The sequence below is a fragment of the Sapajus apella genome, unplaced genomic scaffold (assembly GCF_009761245.1).
Source record: "Sapajus apella isolate SASKATOON/1434 unplaced genomic scaffold, GSC_monkey_1.0 scaffold54, whole genome shotgun sequence".
Classification (NCBI taxonomy): Eukaryota; Metazoa; Chordata; class Mammalia; order Primates; family Cebidae; genus Sapajus; species Sapajus apella.
Genome location: NW_022436994.1, coordinates 8,963,244 through 8,981,509, shown reverse-complemented (window position 1 = coordinate 8,981,509; position 18,266 = coordinate 8,963,244). Strand labels below are relative to the sequence as shown.

Below are 18,266 nucleotides of genomic sequence, written 5' to 3'. Positions count from 1 at the left end.
TTATGTTAGGTGTATTTATGACCTTATTATTGTCTTTATTTGAAGATTATGTATGATCTCAGGAGATGTGTATGGGTGCAAGTTGACAAGGGGTGGACTTGTGATGGACTTCTGACAAGGAGTGGACTTGTGATTACCACTCCAAGAAAATTGAGAAGGGACGTCTCCCTAACTCATTCTATGAGGCCAGCATTATCCTGATACCAAAACCTGGAGAGCCACACACAAAAATCTTCAGGCCAATATCCTTGATGACCATAGATGCGAAAATCCTCAACAAAATACTAGCAAACTGAATCCAGCAGCACATCAAAAAGCAAATCTACCATAGTCAAGTAGGCCTTAACTCTGGGATGCAAGGTTGCATTCAATATTAAATAAATGAATGTGATTCATCACATGAACAGAATTAAAACCAGAAACCACATAATCATCTGGATAGGTGTAGAAAGGTTTTTGATAAAATTTAATGTCACTTTATGGTAAATGCCCTCAAAAAACTAGTCACTGAAGGAACATAACTCAAAATCATAAGAGCCATCTGTGATAAACTCATAGCCAACATCATACTTAATGGGAAAAGCTGGAAGCATTCCGCTTGAGAACTGCACAAGACAAGGATGCTTTCTTTCCCCACTCCGATTCAACATAGTACTGAAAGTCCTTGCCAGAGTAACCAGACAAGACAAATAAATAAAAGACATCTAAATGGAAGGAGAGGAAATCAAACTACCTGTTTGCAGATGATATGATTCTATGTGAAGAAAACCTCATAGACTCTGCCCAAAAGCTCCTAGATCTGATGAAACAACTTCAGCAAAGTTTCAGGATACAAAATCAATGTACAAAAATCAGTAGCATTTCAATACATCAACTGCTCAAGCTGAGAGTCATGGGTATTTCCTCCTTCTTTTGTTAAAAACATATTTGTGCATGTATACACTTGTACTATCAAAATATCTTCATTTTATTTCCTTTTACTTTATCATGCAACATAAGATTTATTGACTTCATATCAGCATTTAAGTATTGTTAACCTTATGTAATAGTATTTGGGCAGGGGATTGGTGCATTTCTGGTTGTACAAAGGATAGTTGTGATAGTTGTATTATGTTAGGGGTAATTATGACCTTATTATTGTCTTTATTTGAAGATTATATGTGATCTCAGGAGATACATATGAGTTCAAGTTGACAAGGGATGGACTTGTGATGGTTAATACTGAGTGTCAACTTGATTGAAGGATGCAAAGTATTGATCCCAGGTGTGTCTGTGAGACTGTTGCCAAAGGAGATTAACATTTGAGTCAGTGGGTTGGGGAAAGCAGACCCACCCTTAATCTGGTGGGCACAATCTAATCAGTTGCCAGTAAATATAGAGAAGGCAGAAAATGTGAAAAGGCGACAGTGGCCTAACCTCCCAGACTACATCTTTCTCCCATGCTGGATACTTCCTGCTCTCAAACATTGTACCCCAAGTTCTTCAGTTTTGAGACTTGGACTGGCTCTCCTTGCTCCTCAAGTTTGCAGACATCCTATTATGGAACGTTGTGATTATGTAAGTTAATACTTATGGGTTTATTAGGTATTAACCAATGGAGAAAAAACATGTGAAAAAACACTGAACACCAGTAATCATTGGAGAAATGCAATCAAAACCACAATGACAGACCATCTCACACCAGTCAGAATGGCATTATTAAATTAAAAAATAACAGATGCTGGTTAGGTTGCAGAGAAAAGGGAGTGCTTATATGCTGCTGGTGGGAATGTAAACCATTGCGGAAAGTTCAACCATTGTAGAAAGCAGCTTGGTGATTTCTCAAAGAACTTAGAACAGAATTACAATATACCAATGACTGGGTATATACCCAAAGAAATGTAAATCATTCTACCATAAAGATGTATATGTGTATATGTTTATCAGTGTTATTCACAATAGCAGACATGGAATCAACCTAAATGCCCATCAGTGGTAGACTGGATAAAGAAAATGTGATACACATACACCATGGAATACTATGGAGCCAGAGCCATAAAAAAGAATGAGATAATTCATGTCCTTTTCAAGGACATGGATTGAGCTGAAGGCCATTATCCTATGTGAATAAATGTAGGAACAGAAAACCAAATACTTACATGCCTTCTCACTTACGTCTTCTCACTTATAAGTGGGAACTAAACATTGAATACACATAGGCACAAAGAAGGTAACAACAGGCACTGGGATCTACTTGAGGGTAGAAGGTGGTAGGAGGGTTAGGATAGAAAAATTACTTTTCAGGTACTATGCTTATTACCTGGGTGGCAAAATAATCTGTACACCAAACCCCTGTGACACACAATTTACCTATATAACAAACCTGCACATATAGCTCTGAACCTACAATAGACTTTTTTAAAAAGCATAGTAATGGCACAAATAAGACACGTAGACCAATGTAAAAGAATAGAAAACCCAGAAATAAACCCATGAATACAGTCAACAAATTTTTTGACAAAAGTGTCAAGAATATACAATGAGTAAAGGACAGTCTGTTTAATAAATGGTGCCAAAGAACTGGATACACAAGCAAAAGAGTGAAACTGGACCGTTATCTTATGCCATATGCACACATCAACTCAAAATGGATTAAAGACTTAAACACAAAACCTGAAACCATAAAACTACTAGAAGAAAACACGGAAAGGGGCCATCTTTCTTCTTATTTATGTATCGGAGACTATAAATTTCTTATTAAGCACTTTTTCCATTGCATCTCTTAAGTTTTGATATTTTCCATTTATTTTTGCTCAGTGTTAAGTATTTATGATTTTTCTGTTATGTCATTTTGAGTCATGATTTATTTAGAAATATGTTTAAAAATTATACATATATAGGAACATCTCAGCAATTTTTTAACAAAATACATTTTAATTTTATTGTGACCAGATAACTGGTCTGTCGGAATCTGAGTCTTCGAGACTTTTGAGGTTTGCTTTGTGAGGTAATATTACATTTTTGTAAATATTGCATATGTGCCTACAAGAAAGTGTATTCTCTAATTGTGTACAACACAGCTCTCTATGCACAATGCATAAATCTGTTAACAGTGTCGTTCAAAACTCCATTATCTTTATTAATTTGTTTGTCAGCTTTATCTATTAGTAATTAAGAGAGGTGGATTGAAATATACCACTCTAATGATATGTTTGTCAATTTCTCCTTGTAGTTCTAACAATTCTTACTTTATAGACATGCTGTTCATTCTTAGTGTGCAAGTTTAGAATTATATCTTCCTGGCAAATTGAAGCTTTGGTCATTGTGTTTTGAATTTCTGTATTAATAATGCTTTTATTATTAAAGTTGATTTTGCCTTATACTAACATTGCCTGCCAGCATTCTTTGACCAGTGTTTACATTGCTTTCCTGTTTCTTGATTTGTAACTTGTGTGTGTTATTATCTGTAGAGCTCTTGCAAATAATATATTGCTTAATTTTGTTTGTAGTCCTGGTATTTATCTTTCAGTTCACTGTACGATACTGATCATCTTTCTTGGTTCATTTTATTTTCTTCCTGAAGTACTTCTTTAGAAGTTTAATTATTGTAGTGCAATATTTTGGTGCAATTCTTTTGGTCTTTGATTTTCTTGGAATGTCTTTATTATCTTTTATATAATTTATTCTGAAAATTACACAATTCTAGGTTGAGAGGTATTGTTTTTCCAGTTCTTTGAAATGATAATCCATGTGTTTATACTTCTCTTTGTTGCTGTCGAAAAGTTTGTTCTCAGTTCACCTGTTGTTCTTGCATAGGTGACAGGTCTTTCTCTTCTGGCTACTCTTATGATCTCCTTTTTACTACATTTTCTACTGGTGGCTCGCTTTTGTAACTACACCTTCAGTTCCTTAAAATGTGATTCACCATTATCTTTTTTTTTTTGAGACAGTGTTGTGCTCTGTCACCCAGGCTGGAGTGCAATGGCATGATCTTTGCTTACTGCAACCTCCATTTCCACCTCAGCCTTCTGAGTAGCTGGGATTACAGGCACCTGCCACCAACCTGGCTAATTTTTGTATTTTTAGAGAGAAACATATAAATTTGTTTCTCTCTAAATTGTTTCACCATGTTGACCAGACTGGTCTTGAACTCCTGACCTTACTCTGTATCTGATAATTACAACATCTGGGGTCTTTGAAGATGTATATCTATCGTTTATTTTTCTGCTGGCTGTCACTCTCAGTAGTTTGTTGCCTTATCTCTTTGTTCATCTCTGAGTAGGAACTTGGGCCTAGTTTGTTTATCTTTATCTGTGGAGAAGTGGGGGCCTAAATTTTGGATGCTTTCCCACAGAGAGTATTTAGGCTTCTACTGGTAGCCAAGGGTACTTCTGATCTGATTCCTTAGGCAGGTTCTTTCCTTTCTTCCCTCCCTCTTCCCTTTCCTAATCTTTGACATAAAGACTTTTTTTTTTTTGAGGCGGAGGCTTGGCCCATCACCCAGGCTGGAGTACAGTGGTGCGATCTTGGCTCACTGCAACCTCTACCTCCCGGATTCAAGAGATTCTCCTGCCTCCTGAGTAGCTGGGATTACTGGCACCTGCCACCACACCTGGCTAATCTTTTTTTTTTTTTTCAGTAGAGAGGGGATTTCCCTATGTTGGCCAGGCTGGTCTTGAACTCCTGACCTCAGGTGATTGGTCCACCTTGGCCTCCCAAATTGCTGAGATTACAGCTTGAGCCACTGCGTCTGGCCAAAAACTTTCAAACATACCGAAAAGTGGAAAGAGTTTTCCTTGACTGAACCAATTCCATGAAAGTTATACACACAGTGAAACTTCATCCCAGGGCACTTCAAAATGCATTGCCTAAAAATAAGGACATTAGTTCATCATCTCCATATCATTATCTTAAGGAAATTAAGTCCACTGGCTCTTTAGTCATTCTCTAATATCGTTCAAGACCAGGCCATGCTCACATTTCCATCATGTTCCCCAAGGCTTCTATTATGGGTTTGCTTATATATACTGGGATTCAATCAAGATTCTTGGATTGCAACTGATGATCAGTATGTTTCTTTTATTCTAGAACAGTCCCCATGCCTTTTTGTATAAAATAGAAGGTTTTATTTTCTCTCACACATAATCATCTAAATGGGAGTGAGTGGTATAGGGCAGGCTCACCCACCTACATCATGGAATTCCATTCCTGGGTCCAAAGTGGTGGCTCCAGTTGTCATTTTCTACCCAGACACCAGGAAGCAAGAAAGGAAGCATGGAAGAAGCACCTTCCTGCATCCCCTCAGTGGGGCCAACCCTCTCCTCCTGAAACTGCCTTTGCAGATTATGGCAGAGAAAGAAGGCTAGCATGGCAAACTCCACCTTGCTTCTAGTCTCACAGACTGGCTCTCCTCACTCACTCCTGGGCATAGTGGAAGGAATTTAATTTATAGTTAAATGGAAGGAATTTAATTTGCAGTTTAACTTTGAAGCAAGGAAGGAATTTAATTTATGGTTTAACTTTGGAAGGAATTTCATTTATAGTTTAACCATGGAAGGAATTTCATTTATAGTTTAACTTTGAAGCAAGGATGAGAATAGTTTCTCCCTAAAACTGACCCCCTTCTTGTTTGGGGACCGAAACCACTTTTGTAAGACTAATGGAAGGCCATAATATTAGGATTATTGGATCAGCCTGAATTCTACTAAAATGAAGGCAGAGTTAAATGATGACCAGCCATTGTTTCCTAGCTCACTTTTCCCTCATCCTGTACTGCTCAGCAGTCGTGTGGCCAGAGGTCACAAGATTGGTGACTTTTCTGATTGCTCTTCTAGAAAGTAAGATTGGTCTTTTGAGATGTTTTTCAGACTTTTGCATTATGGTGGCCAACTGACTGTACTTGAATCCATGACTCATGACTTCGCTGGTCCTATGACCCCCACCCAGGGGCTGGCTTAGGGCACAATGACAGGTTTTCTACACCCCTATGATTTCATCCCCAACCAATCAGCAGTACCTATTCCCTAACCCCCTGCCCACCAAATTATCCATAAAATTCCTAGCCTCTAATTTCTCCAGGAGGTTGACTTGAGTAATTACTCCTGCCTTTCTGTTTGGATAGCTCTGTGATTATTAAAGCCTTTCTCTACTGCAGTACCACTGTCTCAGTCAATTGATTTTATCTGAGCGGCAGGCAGGAAGAATCCGTCAGGCAATTACATTCCTCCCCATGTCCACTTCCCTGCAGTGGGGCTCACCTTCTCTTCTTCCTCTCACCCACTCTCTTTCTCCCTTCCCCCAGTGGGGCTAATGCTCTCTTCTTCCCCTCTCCAACTCTTACCACTCCTGGCCTGACCCTCTCCTCTTCCTATCTCCCACCCCTTTCAGTGGCTGATTCTCTCCTCAGAAGGCCCTGGCTGTGACAGCCTCGCTTCCCTCACTCCCCAGTCTCTCAGCATTTCCAGGAAGGTCAATTAATCACTTCATTTGAAAGTTACCCTCCCCTTTACAGATGAAAATGTTGAGTCCTAGAGATTGGAATCTCACCTGGACAGGTGAGCAGAAAGAGGCTGTGGAAGTAAGTAATTCAAAATCCAGCTGTTAAAACTCTAAATTCTTTTGATTATGGGGCCTGAGTCATGTGACAGACAGCTGTTACCTATGCAGCTGCAAACTTTTGTTCCTCTGATTACAAATTTAAGTCTTTCTATTATCTTCATTGTTTTATAAAACATTGTAGATGACCAAAGGCCACCAGGAAGATCCCTTTTCTCTCTGCTGCTGATTTTCATTGTAGATTAACTTTTCTCTTACCTTTCTCACCCAAAACTTCATGGGTATCACATTGCGTTAAGATAGAATGCTAAATACACTCTTTTAAATTGGAAGTAAAATGAAAACCAGCTATAAAGAAAACAAACCACACAGAAAAAAGGCCAAACTATAACTAATCAGTTTGTTGTAACTCATAAACCAGCCTTGTATAGACAATGTAATGCTGTCGAACTTTTCTATCTGCTTCCTATATAAGCAGTAATGTTGTTTTTAACTTTGGAGCACTGACCCCATTTCTCTGGAGTATGTTCGTCCTGGTATGGCCATCCCCAGCTTTTTTCTTCAAGAACTCTTTAAAATGGAACTCTGAGCCTTTTGATTATTTCAGGTTGACAAGATCAAGGACAAATAATGAACCTGCAGAGTGTGCACTGGCAGACACTGAGCTTCATAGATTTTTATAAAGTGAATGCCCCCTCCTAGTAACTCCCTCTAAAACTAAGGTACAGCACCCAGGAGCATCTCTGAGGCCTGCTTGGCATGTTCAAGGGTACATGTGTGTGGCCCAGAGCCAGGGGCACAGGAGGCTTGGGTTTTGGGGCCATATCTCTCCCATCCCACTAACCAAGAGCCAGCATGACCTGATGTTGCTGCATGTGTCAGGCTGTTCTTGTATTACCATAAAGAAATACCCAAGGCTGGGTAATTTGGTTCATGGTTTTACAGGCTTTACAAGAAGAATGGTGCTGGCATCTACTTCTGGGGAGCCTCATGGCGTTTTCACTTGGATGCAAGGTGAAGTGGGAGCAGAGGCCATCACATGGTGAGAGATGAAGCAACAGTGAGAAGTGGGGGAGGGTGCCACACACTTTCAAACAACCGGGTCTCACTAGAAATCATTCACCGTCACAAGGACAGCACCAAGCAATGAGGGATCCTCCCCCAAGACCCAAGCGCCTCCCACCAGGCCCCACTTCCACTACTGGGGATTACATTTCAACATGAGATTTGGAGGAGATAAATATCCTAGCTATATCGTTGCACCCTTGTCAGCACTTCTGAGTTGAACCAGTCTCCTGGGTACACATGTAGTGGCATCTCCTTGGAGTTTTAATTCTCCTGTGATTATCACGGTAGCATTTTGACTCTTACAGTTTCTCCCTGTGAATGTTAATTAAGGAGCAATAACTAACCAATTACCCCCTGCTTGTGTAAAGCACCGGGAGAAAAGCTGATGGAAGAAGACAGAGTTTTTCAGGAAAAGTTTGTCAGGACTTGGCAAAGGCTTGCATGAGCCAGCCCCACTGCTCTGGGCTTCTAATCCTTTGAGTTGCAAGTGGAAATTATCTTGCAAATGCAATGGTAAAAGTGTGTGTGAATATTAATAACAAGAAATAGATATATAAACATTTTGAGACAGAATCTTGCCCTGTCACCCAGGATGGAGTGCAGTGGCACGATCTTGGCTCACTGCAACCTCTGCCTCCCAGGTTCAAGCAATTCTCCTGTCTCAGCCTCCCTGGTAGCTGGGATTACAGGCGTGAACCAGGACATCTGGCTAATTTTTGTATTTTCAGTAGAGACATGGTTTCAACATGTTGACCAGGCTGGTCTTGAACTCCTGACCTCAGATAATGCGTCTGTCCTGGCCCCCCAAAGTGCTGGAATTACAGGCATGAGCCACAGTGTCCCGCAGAAATATATATTTGGTCTCTGTCCACACATACGTGTTTTCTGACATACAGTTCCTGGAACCCTTGGAATCTCTGAAGTGGTAAGTGTCTTTGTATTCTGATGAAATTACTGGTGACTGGGGACACCTGCATAGCTTCAGGATGTGGACTGGTTGCCAGGGGAACCAACCCTGTGGTTAGAGGGTTGGAATCTTCAGCCCTACCTTTGAGCTCTGGGGAGGGGAAAGAGGCTGATGATTGAGTTGATCACTAATGACCAACAGTGTAATCAATCTTGGTTGCATAATGAAACCTCCAAAGAGTTCAGAGAGCTTATGCGTTGGTGAATAAGAACACATCCAGGTGCTGAGAGGATGGCACACCCCGCAACTTACAGAGACAGAAGCTCCTGTACTGAGGACCCTTCCCAACCCCACCCTTCAGATCTCTTGATCTGGCAATTCATTTGTATCTTTTCACTTATCTTTTGTAATAAACTGATAACTTAATAAATACACTGTTTTCCTCGGCTCTGTGAACCACTCCAGCAAATGATGGAAACAGAAACACGGAGACGGGGTTGTGAGGGGTTATGAGAACCTCCGATATGTAACCAAGTTGGACTCAGGTGTGGGTGACCTGGGGGGCCTATTACTTGAGACTGGTGCCTGAAGTAGGGGCAGTCTGTGGGACCAAGACCTTAACCTGTGGGGTATGAGGCCAACTCCAGCTAGATAGTGTCAGAATTGAGTTGAATTGTTCCACCCCAGCTGGTGGTGTGGGAAAAACACACACATTTTGGTAACCAGAAGTATTCTGTGTTGCGTGTAAATATACAGTTGGGAAAAATAGTGATTTTTCCTATGTACTCTGCCAGGTGGACAAGTGATTTGCAGGAAGCCCAGTCTCCCATGGAGAACAGCAAGGTACATAAAGAGAATACAAGGAACAGGTCAAGAGTCCTCAGTGGGGGATACAGGTGACTGTCAGGCAGGCGTTCTGGGTGGGGGAGCGCCGGGGCTGAGACAGTACTGTCAGGATTCCACCAGGATTCCCTTAAGTGGGTTTCCTGGCTGCAGCATCCCTCCAATGCATTCAATCACAGCATTTCTTTTTTTAGGATTTTCCTTAGGACTGTGTGCTGTAAAAACACACTCTAGGGGATGCTTAGAGGCACTAAGAAGTCATCAATTTTTTTAGAACAAGAAATGAATAAGACCCTCTGTACATTTTAGGAAAAATGTGCTGGTGACTGAGTGGCAGAGGGAGAGGAGCCCGGATGCACTGGGTGACTGGTGGCAGCTCCAGTGGTCCTGGCAGGAATCCGTGAAGACCTGAAGGAAGGCAGCAGTGGTGGGCAAAGGGCGGAGACGCACAGGAGGAAGCTATTTCAGGATACATCTATAGGACTTGGTGACAGATTGGGTGGGGGGAGGAGAGGAAAATGTGGAGTGTGGCTGCGGGGTTCCTGGCTGGGGTGAGGTGGTGCATGGAGAAGCAAAGAATCTAGAATGGGTTGGGTGGGGTCCTGGCTCCTATTCACCACGTGCTGACAGGGGCGTGGTCACCAACCTTCGGTGTGATCACAGCGGCCACCCTTTCCTGGCTCTTTAGCATGAGAAGGACCAGCTTAGCCAGAACTCCAAAAGCAGCCAGCGGGACCACACTGGGCACAGGTCCAGGGAGAGCAGTGAGGCTCTGCTGAGCCGCTGGCCCTCTCCGTGAACCTGACGGCTCATCTCTCAGGTCCCTTCCGTGCAGCCGCTGCATTTATACAGTCTGAGTCCCTTTCCCTTAAAGGAGATGCAACATTTATTTTAAAATCTTTCTGAGGTTTTGGTTTTCTTTTTAATCCCAAATGGCCTTTTAAGCTTCTGGCTCCTATATTTAACCTACCTAATGAGATTTCTTTTCCAGTAATTCCTGAAACTGGTAATCTCTAATTGGGTCAAATTCTCTACCCACAAGCCAGCGATTCTATTTTTAGTGCAAATCCTCAGGCTGAAGCTCCTCCGGCCTTTCAGACGCAGCTGTCAGAGCGACTTTCCGCTGCGCTCCGCTCTCCTGAGCCAGACCCTATTTTGAATATTTTCCCAGTGCATTTCAGGGTAGGCCTGCCTGTCCGGCCCTCCTGGCCTCCTCTCCATCTTCAGCCCCCAGGATGGCTTACACAAATCCATTTAGCGCTCATCAGCTTAGGTACCCAGTGTTACCATAAATAACCGAGTCCAGGAGGCCCGCTTGGGGAAAGCACCTGAGCCCTCCCCACTCCCGTTGCCTTTTGTCCCAGTTATGGGTGATCCACCTGGGAGAAGGACACGTATCACAGCAGAAAGACAACCCCAGCTTCTGTTACCATGAGCATTCTTGACCCTGAAAGTCACCAGAGATTTGGAGAATTCCTGTCTGCCGTCCTCATTTGGCCAGGGGACTCCGCCCATTCTGAGGATGCGCATGGCTCCAGTCATCCTACCCGCAGCTTCTGCCTTCCCCTGCCCCCATCTCACTGTGAGCTCCTGGTGGGCCCTGCCTCTACCTCTGTGTCTCCAACAGCGCACAGTGTGTCCTAGGCAAGTAATCGATCTTGCTTACAAGGCTGCCCTCAGGGGGGCCTCTGTCTGGGGAGACCCTGGCTGCAGCCCCTGTTAGAAGTGCACACATCTCATTTCAGTCTGAGGGGCTAGGAAGAGGTGCCAGGGAGAACATAAGCTGAGTTTGGTGTGGGTGTGCATGTGTCCAAAGTCCACCATGCTGAGCCGAGCACCAAGGGGACCAGGGCCAGGAAAGCCCCGGCCCTGGATGGCCGGGGCGAGTGGCTCACGCCTGTAATCTCCACACTTGGGGAGGCTGAGGCAGGCGGATCACAAGGTCCGGCATTCGAGACCAGCCTGGCCAACATGGGGAACATCCTCTTCTGTCTCTGTAAGCTGTGGGGTGTGCCATCCCCACCTCTACTAAAAATACAAAAATAAGCCTGGCGTGGTGGTGGGTGCCTGTAATCCCAGCTACTTGGGAGGCTGAGGCAGGAGAATAGACTGAACTCAGTAGGCGGAGGTTGTAGTGAGCTGAGATACACCACTGCATTCCAGTCTGGGCAACAAAGTGAGACTCCTTCTCCAAAAAAAAAACAAAAAAGCAAGGATGTTGGTGAGGAGGGAGGCAGGCTCAGGGCGTCCAAGATTTCTTGTTCTCTGTCCAGCCTTTCCCCCAAGGCCTTCAGCCCTCAGCCGTCTCCATTAAGCAACAGCTCTCCACTGGGCTGTGTCCACAATGAGATTCTGCTTTCTCTGGAAGTTTCTTTTCCCGTTCCCACCCTCAGAGAGACACTCAAAAGAAGGACACCAGACCAATTTCACCTTCAGCTCACAAGCCTCAAATCTTGGATTAGGGAAGACATTCCTAATTCAAACAACCACTGGTACTCTCTGGATGTGACTTAATTTTGATTCACCAAAATAGAGTCATCATATCCATAAGTTTTCCCTTTTGTTGACTTTGGCCAAACTCTCCATGAGGGTTAATGTCATGTGTCAACTTGGCTGGGCCATAGTGCCCAGATATATTTGTGGTCAGACATTATTCTGGATGTTTCTGTGAGAGTGTTTTGGGATGAGGTTCACATTTAAATCAATGGACTTTGAATGAAGCAGTGTGCATTCCCTAATGTGGGTGGGACACATCTAATCAGTTGAAGCCTGAAGAAAACAAAAGACCAACCTCCCACAAGGAAGAAGGAATTCTCCCACAGACGGGCATTGGACTTGAACTGCAGCTTGAACTTTTCCCTGGATCTCCAGCCTTCTAGCCTGCCCTGTAGATTTTGGACTTGCCAGCTTCCATAATTACATGAGCCAATTCCTTAACATAAATCTATTTTTCCATATATATGTATGTATATATGTATGTATGTATGTATGTATAGACATACACACATCCTATTAGTTCTGTTTCTCTGGGATGCCCTGACTAATATATTCCCCCTGTCCAGCAGACTCCAGATATTACCACAAAATGTCCTTCTTGAGAGAGCTGTGTGAACATGGTTCAGCATCAACCAGGAGGTGCTAGAAGAAAGCAGGCGATTTGTGGCCCTGGTTGTACAAGTGCTCCTGAGTGACATGGTGCTCAGCGGGGAAGGACCCTAGGGCAGCCGAAGCTTCTTTCAATGTCACATTCCCTGAGCACCTTTGGGCATCCTGGTCCATTGAAAACACACCCAAACAGGATATGTGGCAAAGATTGGGTACTACTTATAAAGTCAGCCTTCATTCGCAAGACCACTTGGGACACACAATAACCTGTCCCAAGAATCCACACTCAAGGCTGACATCCTTGATGGAAGCCACGTAGAACATGGTTAGGGATGAACCTCAGGAATCAGGAACCCAGGAATTACCATGAGGGTGATGTCCCCTGAGTCCAGGATGTGCTGCAACATCCCAGGGAGCGTAGCAAGGACAGAGAATGCACCATACACCGCGTTTTCCATCAGATAGGAGAGCTCACCTTCACTCTGAGAAGGGGAGATTTGCAGTTCCTTAGCATACCTGCTGTAAATCTAATTTCTTTTGAATTTAGTAGAAAGAAATTGCAATTAAAAAGAACAAGAGCAAGATGCACCTGCTTTGGGCTCTTGAGTGATGTGTGACGTATATCAGGGAAGATGGCTCTGCCTTAGAAAAACCCAGTGGGCGTGGGTGGGCTGGAAGTACCTGCTGTCTCCATCCAAGAGTTTGGGCAGAATGGAACAGGCAGGCTACAGGGCTCTGCATAAAGATAGTATTAGGATGTTAAAGTTTTTGCTGGAAGTTAAAGAAGCTGGGGCATCAGTTGGTCTGAAATGGGGACGGGGCAAAAAGAAAGGGCCTCAAAGGGACTTTGAGGGACATCAGGGTCCTAGTGCACTGGGGCCAATGGAGTTCTGGCAAATGAAGTCTCAGAACATCTATATCTTATGTTTAGCTTGAAAATCTCTCTCCTGAGCAGTGCTGTGTTCCCTCTTTCTCTCATCCTCTGTGACGTTTGCTGTGCAGAAGAGCTCTGCTTAGCAATGTGTTAGAGGATAAAGGAACGAGGGAAGGTGGTATGGTGAGAGAAGACAGGAGCAAGAGGCCACCAAGGATATGCAAGCCCACCCATTCCTGCAAATGTTGGGGATGCTGGTTTTCCCTTAATGTGAGGGAAAACCCTCTGCTGGCCCCAGGGGAGAAGGTCATGTTGCAAGCCAGCAAGATGGAGGACCACAGGATGCCAGCAATGGTTACTCATGGAATCTTGGAGATCACTGCCCTCCCGCCACATGGGGCCTGAGTTTCCAGAGGCATCTCCAGCTGTGGGTTGAGTGAGATCATATTTATGTAATCAATCTAATGTCCAGCTCTCAGGCCTGGCCTGGTGCACAGCCTCTAGCCCTCCACCATGGCCCCCATCCTGGGGTCATCCAGACCCTTCCACCCTGGCCCATGGCTGACATCCACCGCTGTGAGACCACTTGTTGTCTCAGGAGGGCAACAAGGAAACTTCACAGGGACTCCAGCTTCATGCAGGTGGGGAGAGTAGCTTCTGCCACCCAGTGTCAGGGTACCATGTCCTGCCCCTCTGGGAATACAGGTCTCCCTGCTGCTGCCTCTAACCCTTCCTTTTTAGGGCTGGGCACTCTTATAGAACCCAGCATGGCCTTGACAACTTGCAACTCCTCATGCACTGTTATCTCCGAAATCCATTGCTGTGTCCCCTCTATTTGCATCGCCTTACCCTGGTACATGCTCTGCCCCCACCCCACCTCCCACATTCGGACCTCAGCAATAGCCTCCTCAGTCTCCTCAGAGAGCATCATGAGGGCCAGGTGCTGACCAGCTGCTGCCTCACCATCATGACCCCTTTTGGCTTATTGGGGTGCTCCCAAGCCATGCCACAGCCATGCTCTTGTGGCTCTTTTCTCTAGAAGCACTGGGTATATTTATGGTCACATATTTAGAATTATTGGGTTAGTGTCTGCCTCTCCCACCTGGCCAGGGTTCCTGATAGAGTGGACCCCCACCTGTTCTGCTCACTGCTGAATTCTAAGTGACAAGGACCATACACAAACCTCCTCCTGCCAGCCAGTTCTCCCTGCATGCCAGGACACACAATCATGTTTATCTGACTCCTGATGTCCCTTAGTCCAGCCTGAGACCCTGGCACAGCACTGAGGACACTGAGACCTCCAGGACCCACGAACATTACCCACAGTCACATGGAGGTGAATGGTAGAGCTGGCTCTGAAGCCTTGGTCAGTGCTGTCACTCAGTCTTCTTCCCATCATGCAAGGGAAAGCCACACAGTGCAGGAACAGGAATGCTTAGAGTGGCCAAATTAGTGAGACCAGAGCCTGCTGCCCTTGTGCACACAGGCTGCTGCCGACTCACCCTCCAGCCCATTTATCCAGTTGTAGCTCCTGCCTTTAGCTCCAGGACTCTTCCGCTGGGTTCCTGCTGCCTGGGTGGTGCCCTCCCTCCCAGGTTCTAGGAGTGGAGGAACTGGGGGACCAGCAACCCCTACCGTGGTAGTGTATCCTGGCCAGACCAGGCAGGGTGACATGGGCCAGAAGCGGGAGCCACCACCCAGTGGTCCTCTCCAGACCCTGGAGCTATAAATTTGACTGAGCTCAGCCGTTTCCTGCTGAGTGTAGACATGTTTCTGCCATTGCTGGGCCTTCTATTATGACACCCAACACAGTCATAGTTTTGGATTAAGGTAGTTTGAGTTGGCGTTTTCTGTCACTTTTTGACTGGAGGAGTCCTAAACAGATATATATATACCATGGTTTCTAACTGCCATCTGCAAGGGGATTAAAGACCCCTTTCATTTGTCCCCACATATTCCCAGATGAAATATTCAGATAAGGGCTGGGACACACGCCGCGTCTTGGATTGGATGAATTTTGCTGGGAGCTGCCCCTGTGAAGGGGAGAGTCAGGGACGAGGCTGCTTCTTACGGCCTGATCTGTCTGGGCTGAGCCCCACTGCATGTCAGCTGCTTTCCAGTGTTTCACTGTTTTGAGCCTGCTGTGTGGATCATTTGATTACCTAGAAATTGCTGTGACAAAATTAACTTTACTGGCTGTCCTATAGACACAAATCAACCTCTTCCCTAACCAGCCTCATTTCCACAAGTGGCTCAGAGGCAATCATCCATAGAGAGGCTGCTCTCTCTTTTACAAATTCACAAGGGAAATTTTGTCCCCAAAGACAGAGCGGGAGTGGAGTATGATACACACTCATCTGGAAGCCGAATGTCTGACCGAAGTCAGTGGAAATCAATGAGTCTCCCACAACAGAAGCTGGGTAGCTGGCTTCCCTGGCTGTCATGGCTGCTGTCCAGATGCCTAAATGGATATATTTAGCTCTAAGAGTTTGAATGACACTTACCCATTTCTGTCTACCCAGAACACTGAATTGTTAGAGAAAAAAATGATCTTTACTTTGTGCGTATAAAGTATAGGCTCTGGTTGGTTCCGGTGGCTCATGCCTGTAATCCCAGCACTTTGGGAGGCTGAGGCGGGCAGACCACGATGTCAGGAGTTCGAGACAGCCTTGGCGAACACGGTGAACCCCATCTCTACTAAAAATACAGAAATTAGCTGGATGTGGTGGTGGATGCCTGTAATCTCAACTACTCAGGAGGCTGAGGCAGGAGGATCGCTTGAACCTGGGAAGCGGAGGTTGCAGTGAGCAGAGACTGTGCCACTGCACTCCAGCCTGACTGAAACCCCATCTCAAAAATAAATAAATAATTAAAAAATAAAGTACAGGCTCTGTGTGCATGTGGGCCTCTCTTCCGACGATAATCCTGGGGGCTAGGTGCTAAATTCCCAATCTACAGAAGATGAGATGAAGCACAGAGAGGCTGGGTAACTTGCTAAAAGTCACACAGCTGGGAGGGGTGGTGCTGAGATGTTAGCTCAATGACCCACCTCAGGGGTCCACACTCTTACCCATGACACCATGTAGTCCCCCTGTGGTGGCTGTGAGCTGGGCCAGATGGGCCGAGACTCCAGGCTGGGTCTACCTTGCACCATCCCCATGATCTGGGCAATTCATTTAGTTCATACAAAGACCAGGACTTTCAGCAGTGACGGGGCTCCAATGCAAAGGTAGATAAGAGAGATTTGTAAATGGCGAAAAGCCACACCCAGCGGTGTTACTGTAGCAAGGAGCACTGCACAGAAAACCAAATACCACATGTTCTTACTTACAGGTGCAAGCTAAACATCGACTATGCATGGACAAAAGGATGAGAGCCATAGACACTGGGGAATGCTAGAGGGGGAGGGAGGAGAACGTAGACTGGAAAAATACCTATGGGGCACTATGCTTGTTACTTGCGCGATAGGATCTGCACCTCAAACCTCAGCATCATGAAGTATACCCATGTAACGAACCTGCATGTGCACCTCCCGAATCTAAAATAAAAGTTAAAAAAAAAAGCACTGCAGTCATGTCTTGATTAAGGCACCAGCCTCCCGTTTTGGGGAGAGGGAAAGAACTAGAGCCCCCACTATGTGAACAAGCAGGCTCAAATTACCCAGTGAGTTTGTTTTTACTGAGGAGAAGTGTATCTGTGGCTATACGGAGGTAATTGCATGTCCCTTCTCCCAGATGAACAGACGCAGTGTTGAGGATGATGGTGCCCTGCTATTTGGTGGCCTCTGATGAAGGAGGCAGGTGCTCCCCAGAAGAGCAGAATTGCTCACTGTATTCCTCACAGCCCCTCCCTTGGCTGTTGTTCTTTATTTACCCAGTACAACTTGGAGCATTAGCCAGGGTAGGCTATATGCTAGGTGCATTTGTTGGCTTGGGCTGCCATACAAACCCACTGCAGACTGGGTGGGCTTATACAACAGACATTTGTTGGTATTGATGTTCTGCAAGCTGGAAGTCCCAGATGAAGGTGTTGGCAGGGCTGGTTGCTCTGAAGGTTCCAGGAGAGCATCTTTCCCGGCTTCTGGTAGTTCCTTGGCTTGTGGCAACATCACTGCAATTTTCACCTGGTGTTCTCCCTGTGTGCCTGTGTGTCCACATTTTTCATAAGTACACCAGTCATATTGGAGGAGGGGCCCACGATACTCCAATATAACCTCATCTTAACTAATTACATCAGCAATTACCTTATTTCCAGATAAGGCCACATTCTGAGGTGGGGATTAGGACTTCGGCATATGAATGGTGGTGAGAGGGGAATACAATTCAACTTTTGACACCCACAGAGAGGACACCCTGCAATCACTTCATTATATCTCAGATAATTTCCCTGTTATGCCTGATGCAAACTGCCCATTTGAAGGCCTTCTCCTTCCAATCTGGCAAATGCAGAGACAGTATTAACATATTTGCAGCTCAAGTTCATGCCACGGACAATAACAATTTTGGACTCTTATCCCTTCCAGGGTTTAACAACACAAGTTCGAGTAGCCCCAGATTCCCACCAGAATCTGGTCCTCTCTGTGCCTTGGGGCCAGCTCTAGAGCATCTCTAGATCTCAGCTTCTTCATCAACAAAATGAAGGTAATGAAATCTGCCTTCCAAGATGCCACGGGCATCATTGAGAAGCACAGACATGAGAATGACATGTAAACCACGCTACAGCATGTAGCCCTGGACACTATTAGGACAAGCGTGTGTGGCAGTAAGCAAGGGGCACTGTACCTGGAGTGAACCTCTTTCCATCCAAACCCTAATCTAAATCCTTATAAGCTCGTTTGGAAGCAGTTGCTGCCAATTTCTTTCTTTCTCCTTCTTTCTTTCTTTCTTTCTCTTTCTTTCTTTCTTTCTTTCTTTCTTTCTTTCTTTCTTTCTTTCT

The 18,266-nt window shown here is 45.0% G+C and overlaps 1 long non-coding RNA gene across 1 annotated transcript in view; it reads right to left on the bottom strand.

Annotated features, from left to right (window-relative positions):
* Positions 1-2,163: 2,163 nt before the first annotated feature.
* The window catches only part of LOC116527350, a 17,193-nt gene continuing 1,090 nt past the window's right edge, over positions 2,164-18,266 (bottom strand). Inside the window, exons 3-4 of the long non-coding RNA XR_004258504.1 lie at positions 16,394-16,396; positions 2,164-2,275 (exon numbers count right to left, since the gene is read on the bottom strand). This is a non-coding gene — a long non-coding RNA (uncharacterized LOC116527350). The remainder of the gene's footprint in view (positions 2,276-16,393; positions 16,397-18,266) is intronic.